We start from the raw sequence: 15000 nt of genomic DNA on the forward strand, positions 1-15000 counted from the left end.
CTGAGACAGAGACTGTAATTGCCTGAAAACTCTGGTCGAGAATTCCTTATATTGATATTGACAGTCAGTTTCGGCTATATCCATAGCCTCCTTAGTAAGGATCGCTTGTTCAGCTGATTCCAGACTGAATTCTCTACCGGCACTGGGGGGGGGGGGGTCACAACTACAATTTCCATTCTGGTACAAAAAGAGACCTATAGTGTAAGTACAAGACTACAAAAGATCAAAAAAAAAAAAAGGGTCGATTTGTCTAAACTCTTAAAGGTGATACCCCAGCATGGCCGTGGACCAATTACTGAAACAATTAAATGATAAAAGATAATTATATAAAATAAGAATTAAGACTATCAAAAAAAGATTATATGGATACAAGCAAGAGAAAAGGAGATTAGCTTAAATGAAGAAGGGGTTATGTTTTTGTAATGCGGCTGTCAAAAAGGGGCTCCAGGGCTTCAGCTTATGCCTTGAGTAAATAAGCAATGTTAGGGGATGAAACAGACTGAGTAGGTAGGTAGGTAGGTACATGAAAATTAATTAATCATTCCGTTGCGTTGTTGCCTTTATTGAACTCATAAAGCAAAATATGCCGAATGTCATTTCCATTATAGCTTTGAAAAAGATAACTGTTAAAATAGAACTGCACTCTTCAAAACTGGCACTAAGAATAAGAACAAGGTAAAATTACTTCCTGCTTTTATAGCAAGTTGATGCAGGTAGCTTATCATCCCGTCCCCCCTCCTACTTTAATTCGTTGAAAGAACTGCATTATTTATGAGATGACTCAATACACACACACACACACATCTATATACACACGCACACACATATACACTCACATATAGACATACACACACACACATATATACACATACATACACACACACACATATACACATACATACACACATACACGTACATACACATACATATATACACACACACACACACATACACATAATCTAATGTGTTTACATATGTATATATACATATATATATATATATATATATATATATATATACATACATGTGTTTACATAATCCCTATCTGTGCGTAATGAGTAATAAACCAATTGGCCTCTAGCTATATTTATGTCTTTGATGTATTGTGTGTATGCACAGGTGCACACACACACACACACACACACACACACACACACACACACGATCTGATGTAGTGATTTTCTTTTGCTTTTTCTAACAAACTGACCTTTCCTCATCATATAAGATGTCTTTGTGGACAACATTTCTGACTGTTCCTTCTGACACATGGAGATCTTTTTGCAATTGACCTCATGGACTTTCTGGGATTGTAATCAAAGGTCTGTTGAACTTGCTGGATAAATTCAGTTGTTCTTTATGATTTCAGAGTATTTAGAATGCTTTTTTATGCTTTGATATTGGTGAAACGCTTCCATCTTCAGTCTTTAGCTCCTTACAAACTCTGGAGATGAAAGATCTTGCAACTTTTAAGCATCAAGATATTTCTAAATCACTATGTTCATCCTTTATAACTGCAATAACAGCACGCTTCTTCATTTCTCTTTGACACGTTCACATTTCTCTTTGACATGTTCACATTTCTCTTCGACACGTCCACATTTCTCTTCGACACGTTCATATTTCTCTTTGACATGTCCACATTTTTCTTTGACACATCCCCCGCTTCTCTTCGACACGTCCACATTTCTCTTTGACACGTCCACATTTCTCTTTGACATGTTCACATTTCTCTTCGACACGTCCACATTTCTCTTCGACACGTTCATATTTCTCTTTGACATGTCCACATTTTTCTTTGACACATCCCCCGCTTCTCTTCGACACGTCCACATTTCTCTTCGGCACGTCCACATTTCTCTTCGACACGTCCACATGTCTCTTTGACACGTCCACATCTCTCTTTGACATGTCCACATTTCTCTTTGACACGCTCACATTTCTCTTCAACACGTCCACATTTCTCTCCGACACGCCCACATGTCTCTTTGACACGTCCGCATTTCTCTTTGACATGCCCACATTTCTCTTTGACACGTTCACATTTCTCTTCGACACGTCCACATTTCTCTTCGACACGTCCACATTTCTCTTTGACATGTTCACATTTCTCTTTGACATGTCCACATTTCTCTTTGACACGCTCACATTTCTCTTCAACACGTCCACATTTCTCTCCGACACGCCCACATGTCTCTTTGACACGTCCGCATTTCTCTTTGACATGTCCACATTTCTCTTTGACACGTTCACATTTCTCTTCGACACGTCCACATTTCTCTTCGACACGTTCATATTTCTCTTTGACATGTCCACATTTTTCTTTGACACATCCCCCGCTTCTCTTCGACACGTTCATATTTCTCTTTGACATGTCCACATTTTTCTTTGACACATCCCCCGCTTCTCTCCGACACGTCCACATTTCTCTTTGACACGTCCACATTTCTCTTTGACATGTTCACATTTCTCTTCGACACGTCCACATTTCTCTTCGACACGTTCATATTTCTCTTTGACATGTCCACATTTTTCTTTGACACATCCCCCGCTTCTCTTCAACACGTCCACATTTCTCTTCGACACGTCCACATTTCTCTTCGACACGTCCACATGTCTCTTTGACACGTCCACATCTCTCTTTGACATGTCCACATTTCTCTTTGACACGCTCACATTTCTCTTCAACACGTCCACATTTCTCTCCGACACGCCCACATGTCTCTTTGACACGTCCGCATTTCTCTTTGACATGTCCACATTTCTCTTCGACACGTCCACATTTCTCTTCGACACGTCCACATTTCTCTTTGACATGTTCACATTTCTCTTTGACACATTACCGCTTGTCTTTGACACGTTTACATTTCTCTTTGACACGTTCACATTTCTCTTTGACACTTGACATGTACACTGGGTACCTGTTCAGACAACATCGATTTGATGAAGAGAGTGAGATAATGTGTGGCATAAACAAATCATTCGTGCATAAACAAATCATTTGTGCAGGTCATTCAGCTAAAAGCTGAACACTTATATGTCATCTTCGGCGGAAAAGGCCATCATCATCATCATCATCATATATATACATATATATACATATATATATATATATATATATATATATATATATATATATATATATATAGATAGATAGATAGATAGATAGATAGATACATCCTCATCGTATATATATATATATATATATATATATATATATATATATATATATATATATATATATATATATATATACATATATATTTTTTTATTGCCTACAGGGAGCTAAACATAGAGGGGACAAACAAGGATAGACAAAGGGATTAAGCCTCTTCCAATTTCCATCTTACCAAATCCACTCACAAGGCTTTGGTCATCCCTAGGCTATATAGTAGAAGATACCTGCCCACAGTGCCACAGTGGGACTGAACCCGGATCCATACGGTCGGGAAGCAAGCTTCTTAACCACATAGCCATGCCTGCAACCTTTTTTTATTTTCTTGTTATTCTGATCTCTGAACAACATCCAATAGCCTGCTTACTCTTGGTTTTAACTGACATTTCCCGCAACTAATTAATATAATACCAGTTAAAACTCATCTTATAAAATGACATTTATAATATTCTACATCCTGGCTTTTGTTTCTTTCTTCTTGTTTCAAAGGTCATCATGATTATTATTATTGTTATTGTTGTTGTTATTATTATTATTATTATTATTATTATTATTATTATTATTAGTGTTGTTGTTGTTGTTTTCGTTGTCCTTATGATTGATCCTTGCCCGCTGTCATCATAGTTGTCGTCATTGTCATCACTTTCGTTGCTGTCGTTTTCTTTGCCGTTGCTTTCCTCGTCATCGTTTCCCACCGTCGTCGCTGTTATGACCGTTGTTGTCATCGCTGTCGTTATTGTCTATATTGTTGTCGTTAGCATTATCGTCATCAATGTCATTGTTGTCATCATCATCATCATCGTTATCGTCATTGTCGTCATCACCTTTGTCATTGGCATTGTTACCATCAACGTCATCATCATAATCATAATCATCGTCGTCGTCGTCGTCATCTTCTTCATTGTCATTGCCATCATCAATATCATTATCGTCATCACTGTCTTCGCTTTCATTATTACCATTTGTCATCATCATCATCATCTTTGTCATCAAAATCAGCAGTAGCATCTTCAGGAGAGGAAGAACTAAGCAACATACAGCCATTCATGCGCCTATATCCTCACATTGTTATAACATTTGAATGATGCCACCCTGCTAACCAGGTGTTCAGGCCCATGGCATATGAGTGACTAGGATCACGACATTCCCCCCTTAAACAGCTCACCAGTTTGGCACAGGGCAACTCATTTCCAGCTGAGAGAAGTGGAGCAACAGCAGAAGAATTCGTTGCTGGGCAATTTAGTTTAATGGTAAAACACTTGACGCGTAATCACAGAGATGTGAATTTGAGTCTCATGGCTGGCCAGTAGTGTATTTTTCTGCAATAAATGGATAATTCATCTTGTTCATGCTATTTATAGCATTATCACGCGTTTGAGAAATAAATTTATTTCTGTTTCTTACAATACATCTCAACGCTTCTAAAAAAGAACAAACTTTGTTTGTTTACTTTCATCGTTAGGTTGAATTTAATGTTAGCGTCTTATGAAGCTAAATTTATAAGTTCTAAAATTGCAGAAGAATTTGTTGCTGGGCAGTTTAGTTTAATGGTAAAACACTTGACGCGTAATCACAGAGATGTGAGTTCGAGTTTCATGGCTGGCCAGTAGCGTATTTTACTGCAATAAATGGATAATTTATCCTGTTCACGCGTTTGAGAAGTAAATTTATTTCTGTATCTTACAATACATCTCAACGCTTCTAAAAAAGAACAAACGTTTGTTTGTTTACTTTCATCGTAAAGTTAAAGAAAATAAAATGTTTTGCTCCAGAACACAACACCCTGCCCAGTGTGGGAATTGAAACTGCAATCTTATAATCATGAATCCAACACCATTAGCATTGTCATGTCTTCACACATCCGTGTATGCACACACACGCGCACGCACACACACACACACACACACACACATAGGCGGTGAGCTGGCAGAAACGTTAGCACGCCGGACGAAATGCTTAGCGGTATTTCGTCTGCCGCTACGTTCTGAGTTCAAATTCCGCCGAGGTCGACTTTGCCTTTCATCCTTTCGGGGACAATCGATTAAATAAGTACCAGTTACGCACTGGGGTCGGTGTAATCGACATAATCTGTTTGTCTGTCCTTGTTTGTCCCACTCTGTGTGTAGCCTCTTGTTGGTAGTAAAGAAATAACACACACACACACACAAACACACACTACCTGAACAATGTGGACTGAGATCCTGTTGACAGGCCTTCGGTATTTAATCTCAGCCGCTTAGGTTAAGTCTCTTAATTTAAACAATCGAGGCTGCGATGTTGCTTTGATATACATAGAGGTCAGCACATCAATATAATTTAGAGCAGACGTGGCATTCAAATCCTGCAAGGTAATCTTACAGCTGTCTTGTGAGTATGTGTACAGAGAGAGAGAGAGAGAAAGAAATATGGAGGTAGAGAGAGAGAGAAAAATAAGACAAAATACCGAGAGTTTGTTTATATAATGTTTAGTTGCATCACTTTATGCATGTTTCATTATCATTGAATATCAGTTATGTAAACAAAATCTTATCCGATTACATTGTCAGATATTCAGAAATTGCGTAACACTCATTGGTGATTTTTAATATTCCATACAATGGTTATACAATGTTATCATATCCATTACTACAGTAACAGTGTAGTAACCGATGCACTCCTTCAAAGTGCATACATACATACATATATAAATATACATGTGTGTGTGTGTGTGTGTATCTTCTTTTTACTTGTTTCAATCATTGGACGGCAGCCATGCTTTGAAGGATTTTGCCAAACAAATTGACCACGGTACTTGTTTTATTTGTTACCTTTGTAAGTGAATTAAGTGCCTAAATAGCAAAGCACCAGGTTTGGGTGAATGAACCAATTTCCATCTGTTGTTGTGTGTGTGTGTTTGTGTGTATATATATATATGTGTGTGTGTGTGACAATCAACTAATTGTCACATATTATATATATAGTACAGGTGCCACTGAAAAAGCATCCAGTCTACACTGTAAAGTGGTTGGCATTTGGAAGGGCATCCAGCTATAAAAACCTTGCTAAAATTGACTTCGTCTGTGCTTGTGGCACGTAAAAAGCACCCAGTCCACTCTGCTGGGGATGGTTGGTGTTAGGAATGGCATCCAGCTGTAAAAATCCTGCCAAAACAGACTCAGAGAAAAGTCTGGTGCAGGCTTCTGTTTGGCCGGCTCCTTGTCAAACCATCCCACCCATGCCAGCATGGAATGCAGATGTAAGGATTTCGTCCTTGCAATGTAAGGCTTTCAAACCAAACAGGGAAGGAAGGAAGAAGAAGAAAAAAAGAGAGAAATCAGAAATTACTCGTTTTACCCGGCTTACTAATTTTGCCACCTCACCACCACCCACCACCCAGTATAATGTTCAAAGTCTGACAATTGCAATACGGTCCCATATTAATTAGTTTTTTTTTTGGTTTTTTTTCTATCTTTCTTCAGTTGAGGAAGCATTTACTAGTTGTTTAACCTAGATCAAGCTAATCCAGCAGAGTTTACAATCATACACATTATCACCATTTCTAGCCTATTCCAATTGCGGCGTTGAGTTATCTAGGACTTCATAACCTACTGGCGTATATCTAGAGCTGTGGGCGTGATTTGAGGAAAGCGTTACTACTCCTTCAGTTGTTGTAACACATACTTAATGACTCATTTGTTGAGTTTGTAAGTATTACTTATGTCCAGATGTTTGTTCAGTCCACTCCTGTTCCTAGTTTTCTCATTCAGCTCTCAATACCCTCAGCTAAGAAAACATTTGTGAATTCTTCAGTGTTCCACCCATCTACTCCACAAAGGTGGCCATTGTATGATGTATGCTTAACCCTTTCGTTACCATATTTCTGTTGAGATTCTCTGTGTTTCTTTCAATTAATTTTAAATATAACAAAGAATTTAGTAAAATAACTTAGTTATCATTAAGCTAGTGTTAGGAACATAAATTGTGACTAAGGTTTGGTGGAAGATTTTAATTCAAAACTTATGAAACCAAGACATTTGTACTACAGAACCAGAGGTGGTTTCAGCCAGGTTGGTATCAAAAGAATTATAAATATCATGGTGACTTTAACCCTTTTCTTAGCATATTTCTGTTGAGATGTTCTGTGTTTCTTTCAATTAATTTTAAATATAACAAAGAATTTAGTAAAATAACTTAGTTATCATTAAGCTAGTGTTAGGAACATAAATTGTGACTAAGGTTTGGTGGAAGATTTTAATTCAAAACTTATGAAACCAAGACATTTGTACTACAGAACCAGAGGTGGTTTCAGCCAGGTTGGTATCAAAAGAATTATAAATATCATGGTGACTTTAACCCTTTTCTTAGCATATTTCTGTTGAGATGTTCTGTGTTTCTTTCAATTAATTTTAAATATAACAAAGAATTTAGTAAAATAACTTCCTTATCGTTAAGCTAATGTTAGGAACATAAATTGTGACTAAGGTTTGGCGGAAGATTTTAATTCGGAACTTATAAAAACAAGACATTTGTACTCAGAGCCAGAGCCGGTTTCAGCCGGGTTGGTAACGAAAGGGTTAAGGAATCTTTAATGTTTTATCTTTTACTTTATGTTTCCATCATTTGACCATGTCGCTGGGGAGCAAGCTGCTCCCCACACAGCCACTTATTATTATTATTATTATCATTATTATTATTATCCTTATCATTATTATTATTATCATTATCATTAAGGTGGCAGGGTCGTTAAGACACTGGGCAATATGCATAGCAGCATTTTTCTCTGTTTTTATGTTCTGAGTTCAAATTCTGCCAAAGTTGACTTTGCCTTTCATCTTTCTGTGGGGGTCGATAAAATAAGTACCAGTGAAACACTGGAGGCGATGTAAACGACTTAACTTCCTCCCTGAAGTTGCCGGCCTTGTGTCAAAATTCGAAATCTACATTTACCCACTCTAAGGCAGTGAGGTAGCAGAATCGGTAATATGTCGGAGGAAAATGCTTCGTGGTGTTTTGTCCATCTTCACGTTAAGAGTTCAAATTCTGCCGAGGTTGACTTTGTCTTTTATACTGTCGGGGTCAATTAAACAGGTACCAGTGGAGCACTGGGGGTCGATGTAATCAACTTAAAAACTTGTCTAAAATTGTTGGCTTTGTGTCAAAATTAGGAAACCAATATTAAGATAAACTGATTACGTAGAAGTTTTCCTGTAAGCATTGTCTTGAAAAGTGTGTGTGTGTGTGTGTGTGTGGGGGAGAGAGAAAGTGCCAGTCTGTCCATATGTGGTGTGTGTGTGTGTGTGTGTGTGTGTATCAGTCTGCTTGTTGGTGTGTTGTATATGTGCGTGTATAAGTCTGTGTGTACATGTGTGTTTGCCTGAGTTATGTGTGTATGTGTGTGTGTCAGTCTGTCTATGTGTGGTGTATATGTATGTGTGTTAATCTTGTGTTGTGTGTGTGCGTGTTTGCCAGTCTGTCTGTGTTGTGTGTGTCAGTTCATCTGTGTGTGTTTGTGTGTGCGTGTGTGTGTGTGTGTGCCTGTGTGCGTTTGCCTGTGAGTTGTGTGTATGTGTGTGTCTCTCAGTCTGTGGTGTATATGTATGTGTTAGTTTGTCTTTGTGTTGTACGTCAGTCTGTGCATGTGTGTGTGTTTGCCTGTGAGTTTGTGTGTGTGTGTGTGTGTGTGTGCTTGCCAGTCTGTCTATGTGAGGTGTGTATGTGTGTGCTTGCTATGAGTTTGTGTCTGATTGTCATTGTCTATGAGTGTGTGTGTGTGTGTAAAAATCTATGTGTACAAGTGTGTGTGTTTGCCTGTGAGTCGTGCGTGAGTTTGCAAGTCTGTGTGTTGTCTGTGTCAGGCCATCTGTGTGCACAGTATCAGTGCATGTGTGTGTGTGTGTAGGTGTGTGTAGGTAGGTGTGTGAATGTGTGTGTGTGTGTGTGTGTGTGTACCCACATATTTATAAATAATCAATTTGTACCCAATTTCGTCCATGTCACAATAAACCAGTCGAGAGCTCATAATATAGGACAAGCATTAAACCAGATTAGAAATTTCAAAGGCTTCCTAGAAGAGATATTGATCTATTTGAGATTTGTTGTAGAGGTGTGTAGCATGTGAGTGTGTGTGTGTGTGTGTGTGTGTGTATGTGTGTAGGGAGCGGTTTGGATTTGATATAAATCATTCTCTCAACCTTTTGTTCCTTCACAACTGTTTCTCTCTCTTTTTTTCTCTCTCTCTCTCTCTTTTAATTTGCCGTGTTTTCTTGTGACTTGCCTTTTAGTATCATAAAATTCTGTAGATAACTGAGAAATGAGCTCCCAACCACCACCACCACCACCCTCCCGCCACTCCTCCCAGACCTCAGGCGAGGTTGGGTGGCTGTCACAGCGAGTACCACTGGCTGTTCTGTTCTCAGGGATGGGGGAAACGCCTTTGCAATTATATCCTCAGGGCATGGCTGAGCATGACATTTGGTCCAGGGGTGCACAACCTGTTACTCCCTTATCTCCTCCCATCTTCTTCTTGTTTCCCACCCCATCCTTCCCCCCTTTCTTGTTTGCCTTCTCTTTGTTTCCTTGGTGAGGTAGTTCTGTCTTTTTTTCTTTTTTCTTCTTTTATCTCCATAATTTTATCTTTTATACATTTATATATTTTGCAGGATCTCTGAATGTGAAATCGTGTGCTGAAACGGACATTGTTACATTTCAGGTTGGTCCTTTTTTTTTTTTTTCTCTAAATAAACACATGCACTATATATTTATTCTACACTTCAGGTTCATTATTATTGTTCCGATTCTAAAATACTAATGGAATTATTGTATATAGCGGCTGTGTGGTAAGTAGCTTGCTTACCAACCACATGGTTCCGGGTTCAGTCCCACTGCGTGGCACCTTCAGCAAGTGTCTCCTACTATAGCCTCGGGCCGACCAAAGTCTTGTGAGTGGATTTGGTAGACGGAAACTGAAAGAAGCCCATCGTGTGTATATATATATATATATATATATATATATATATATATATATATATATATATATATATATATATCCAAAATTTTAACTTTAAAAGAGAGTTTTGATGCTGATATCCATTATTGAAATTTATATTGCTATATTGGTAGCGATTACATGTTTTTCTCATCATCAACACATTGTGGAGATATCATATGAACATATATATATATATGTGTGTTTGTGTGTCTGTGTTTGTCTCCCCAACATCGCTTGACAATCGATGCTGGTGTGTTTATGTCTCCGTAATTTAGCAGTTTGGCAAAAAGAGACTGATAGAATAAGTACTTGGCTTACAAAGAATAAGTCCTGGGGTCGATTAGCTCGACTAAAGGCGGTGCTCCAGCATGGCCACAGTCAAATGACTGAAACAAGTAAAAGAGAGTAAAGAGTAGACTTTGTTGGAAACAGGTGGAGGTTGTTGACAGGGGGAGCATCCACTCGTAGAAAACCTGCCTCTGTAAACTCCATCCAACTCATGCTAGCATGGAAAAGTGGATGTTAAAACAACAACGATGATGATGATGATGATGTACTAACAGTACTAAAAATAAAAAAAAAACACTACCATTGTTTCAGTTAATTTTGAAAATAATAAAAGAATTTTGTAAAATAAATTTCTGGTGTTAGGAACATGAATTAACAAACCGGAAGTTTGTGTCATAGAAGAAGAGGCCAGCATGAAGTATGTTGGTATGAAATAGATTTTTTTAAAAACTGATCCAGTTGTTAAGCTGTATTTAGAAGTATTAATTTCCTCACATGATTCACAAATGTTGTATTTCACTTAATTTTTTTCAGTGACTCGTACATATAGATTACTCTTACTCTTTTACTTGTTTCAGTCATTTGACTGCGGCCATGCTGGAGCACCGCCTTTTTAGTCGAGCTAATCGACCCCAGGACTTATTCTTTGTAAGCCTAGTACTTATTCTATCGATCTCTTTTTGCTGAACCGCTAGTTTACGGGGCCGTAAACACACCAGCATCGGTTGTCAAGCGATGTTGGGGAGACAAACAGACACACAAACATATACACACACATACATATATACGACGGGCTTCTTTCAGTTTCCGTCTACCAAATCCACTCACAAGGCTTTGGTCGGCCCGAGGCTATAGTAGAAGACGCTTGCCCAAGGTGCCACGCAGTGGGACTGAACCCAGAACCATGTGGTTGGTAAGCAAGCTACTTACCACACAGCCACTCCTGATTATTAATGATGTTTTTTTTATCTTTTTTTGTCTTTCATTTGCACAGGTCTTTCTGTGACTGAGTTTTGTGATTCTCCCTGCCGCTGGAAGCCCCAATTCTTTGCCAATCGTGCATGGTTTCTTAGCATTTGTAAGTAGTTTTTGAGACTTACAATCTAGAATTCAAAACAAACATCTATCATATGACATGTCATTTACAAAACCACTTTTTTTCTCTTTAATCTGTTGATACACGACCTGTCATATGACACAGAGCACTAGATAAAACATCAGACTGACTTGAAACACTGTGGCAATCTAAAGTTCATTATACTAAATAACACATATGAAAATTGATAACAAGATAGAAGAACACAAGGTGCATTCCAGAAGTTTACAGACTTTTTCAGGATAAACATTTATTCATTTCAAAGAAGTACAAAGCTCTAATCTCCTTCAAAGTAAGATTCTCTGACATCAGTGCATTTTTGCAGTCCTCCAGCCCCTTTATGAAGGGGCCTCATGGAAGTCCTCCAAAGAGAATCTTTCCAAGACCTTTGTCAGAGGGTCCTTCATTTTTCTCCTACAGCTTTGGGAACAACCAAAAGGGCGCAAGGTCTGGTCTGTAGGGAGGCTGAGGAGCAGTTTTGATGCCCGTCTCTTATCAAGTAGTTGGTGATCAGGAGGGAATTGTGAACCGGTGCATTTGTCCTAATGCAGGTGCCACCGACGCAAGTGGAAGAGCTCTGGCCTCTCGAGATGAACTCTCCTCCTGGACTCTTTCAAAACCTCCAGAAATTTGTCTTTGTTGACCATCTGACCAGAGGGGACCCAATGGATGTAGCGGACGCCCTTGCTGTCAAAAAAGGGGAGTCACCATGAGCCTCCTGATAGACTTGCTTTGCTTGGCCTCTTGTGCCAGCACAAAACAGTTGGTTGGATCATACAAGTTAATCCAAGAGCAGTCTGGAGCATTTCATAAGATTCTGTAGCATTTTTTTCCCAAATTAATGCAAAATTCCAAATTGTCTTCACATCCTGACTGAATTCTGCATGCTAGGCAACTGTGACAAGCAGTGTTTAGTAGAGTGTCTTTAACCCTTTCCGTTACTAACCCGGCCGTATTGTGAACGAGTACGATTCGTGAAGCTGAACCAATATTTAAATGTGAGAGACACTAGCAGTACACCCCCCCCCCACTAGTACGTGGAGAACTTTGAGACAAAAATTATGCAATAGAATTGATTAAGAACCCTTTCTTTAATTATGTTCCAAATATCACATTAATATGTTGATAAATAAAAAAGTTACAGGTGTTTAATGAGACTAGTCTAAATTCATGATTATTTTAGAATTTAATTGAAACTCATGAGGGGTGTATTTTGGTCAGAAATATAGTAACGAAAGGGTTAAAGTGCTGTTACTGCCATTTGCTTTAATCTAGAACAACAAAACAGTTGTTAGATTATCGTATTGCATTGATACATACTAAAATTATTGTAAATCTAGGACAGTTATAACTGCTTTTCTTTAACAGTAGTCTAAAAGTTTCTGGAATGCACATCGTTATCGTCGTCGTCGTTTAACGTCCGCTTTCCATGCTAGCATGGGTTGGACGATTAGACTGAGGACTGGTGAAACCAGATGGCTACTCCAGGCTCCAATCTGATTTGGCAGTGTTTCTACAGCTGGATGCCCTTCCTAACGCCAACCACTCAGAGAGTGTAGTGGGTGCTTTTACGTGTCACCCGCACGAAGGCCAGTCAGGCGGTACTGGCAATGGCCACGCTCATCTCGCTCGAGAAACCTCATGTGTCACCCGCACAAGAGCCAGTCTTGTTTGTAAATGCTCTGTTGCATCACCACAAAGGCTTTTTTTTATAATCTATGACAGTCAATAGATAGCATTGTCCTGTGTGTGAAATGGAGCGCCGAATGACAAGTGCAGAACCAGATCAGGGCAAGGCCCAACTGTTAAACAGTTATTCTGGTCTTTATCTTTTAACTTTGTTTCAGCTATTGGACTGTGGCCATGCTGGGGCACTACCTCGAAGGTTTTCAGTTGAACAAATCAACCGCAGTTTATCATTTATCTTTTACTTGTTTCAGCCATTGGACTGTGGCCATGCTGGGGCACCACCTTGAAGGATTTTAGTTGAACAGATCAACCCCAGTATATCTTTTATCATGTTCTTTTACTTGTCACAGTCATTTGACTGGCCATGCTGGAGCACCGCCTTGAAGGGTTTTAGTCGAACAAATCAACCCTAGGACTTTTTTTTTTTTAAAGCCTAGTACTTGTTCCATTGGTTTCTTTTTTTGAACCACTAAGTTACAGGGATGCAAACACACCAACACTGGACTCATTTCCATTGGCTCTTTTTTACCACACCACTAGTTACAGGGATGTAAACACACCCGACACCAGTTATCAAATGATGCTGGTGAACAAACACACACATGTAATAATTAAACTGTATATGATGCACATGATCCCTCGATCCATGGGATAATTGTTTTGCATAAAACCATTCTGTGGTGCCAAAAACATCAGGAACCACTATACTAGGCCTTCCCTTAACCTTCTCAGAGAGATATAGCACCAGTATCTATCCAAATAGAGATTGGACATGGTGTATAGAGGCTGTGTGGATTGTTGTGGATAGTAGTCATTAACCATTGTGCAACATCTTACTAACACTGCAGTGGACAATAGCCTGATTGACCGGTGTGCCTGGTCAGTATTGGTGTATAGAGGCTGTGTGGATTGTTGTGGATAGTAGTCATTAACCATTGTGCAACATCTTACTAACACTGCAGTGGACAATAGCCTGATTGACCGGTGTGCCTGGTCAGTATTGGTGTATAGAGGCTGTGTGGATTGTTGTGGATAGTAGTCATTAACCATTGTGCAACATCTTACTAACACTGCAGTGGACAATAGCCTGATTGACCGGTGTGCCTGGTCAGTATTGGTGTATAGAGGCTGTGTGGATTGTTGTGGATAGTAGTCATTAACCATTGTGCAACATCTTACTAACACTGCAGTGGACAATAGCCTGATTGACCGGTGTGCCTGGTCAGTATTGGTGTATAGAGGCTGTGTGGATTGTTGTGGATAGTAGTCATTAACCATTGTGCAACATCTTACTAACACTGCAGTGGACAATAGCCTGATTGACCGGTGTGCCTGGTCAGTATTGGTGTATAGAGGCTGTGTGGATTGTTGTGGATAGTAGTCATTAACCATTGTGCAACATCTTACTAACACTGCAGTGGACAATAGCCTGATTGACCGGTGTGCCTGGTCAGTATTGGTGTATAGAGGCTGTGTGGATTGTTGTGGATAGTAGTCATTAACCATTGTGCAACATCTTACTAACACTGCAGTGGACAATAGCCTGATTGACCGGTGTGCCTGGTCAGTATTGGTGTATAGAGGCTGTGTGGATTGTTGTGGATAGTAGTCATTAACCATTGTGCAACATCTTACTAACACTGCAGTGGACAATAGCCTGATTGACCGGTGTGCTTGGTCAGTATTGGTGTATAGAGGCTGTGTGGATTGTTGTGGATAGTAGTCATTAACCATTGTGCAACATCTTACTAACACTGCAGTGGACAATAGCCTGATTGACCGGTGTGC

At 39.2% G+C, this 15000-nt stretch overlaps 1 protein-coding gene across 2 annotated transcripts in view; it reads left to right on the forward strand.

Moving 5' to 3' along the window:
• Positions 1-15000, forward strand: part of LOC106880726 (uncharacterized) — an 86552-nt gene that overhangs the window by 43727 nt on the left and 27825 nt on the right. Inside the window, exons 2-3 of one of the 2 annotated variants that reach the window (XM_089345960.1) lie at positions 9811-9860; positions 11422-11505. The gene's annotated coding sequence lies outside the window, so the exon portion shown is untranslated. The remainder of the gene's footprint in view (positions 1-9810; positions 9861-11421; positions 11506-15000) is intronic. The other variant, XM_089345961.1, reaches the window with a different exon arrangement.

The sequence above is a fragment of the Octopus bimaculoides genome, chromosome 30 (genome assembly GCF_046866305.1).
Source record: "Octopus bimaculoides isolate indiv1 chromosome 30, ASM4686630v1, whole genome shotgun sequence".
NCBI classification, from domain to species: domain Eukaryota; kingdom Metazoa; phylum Mollusca; class Cephalopoda; order Octopoda; family Octopodidae; genus Octopus; species Octopus bimaculoides.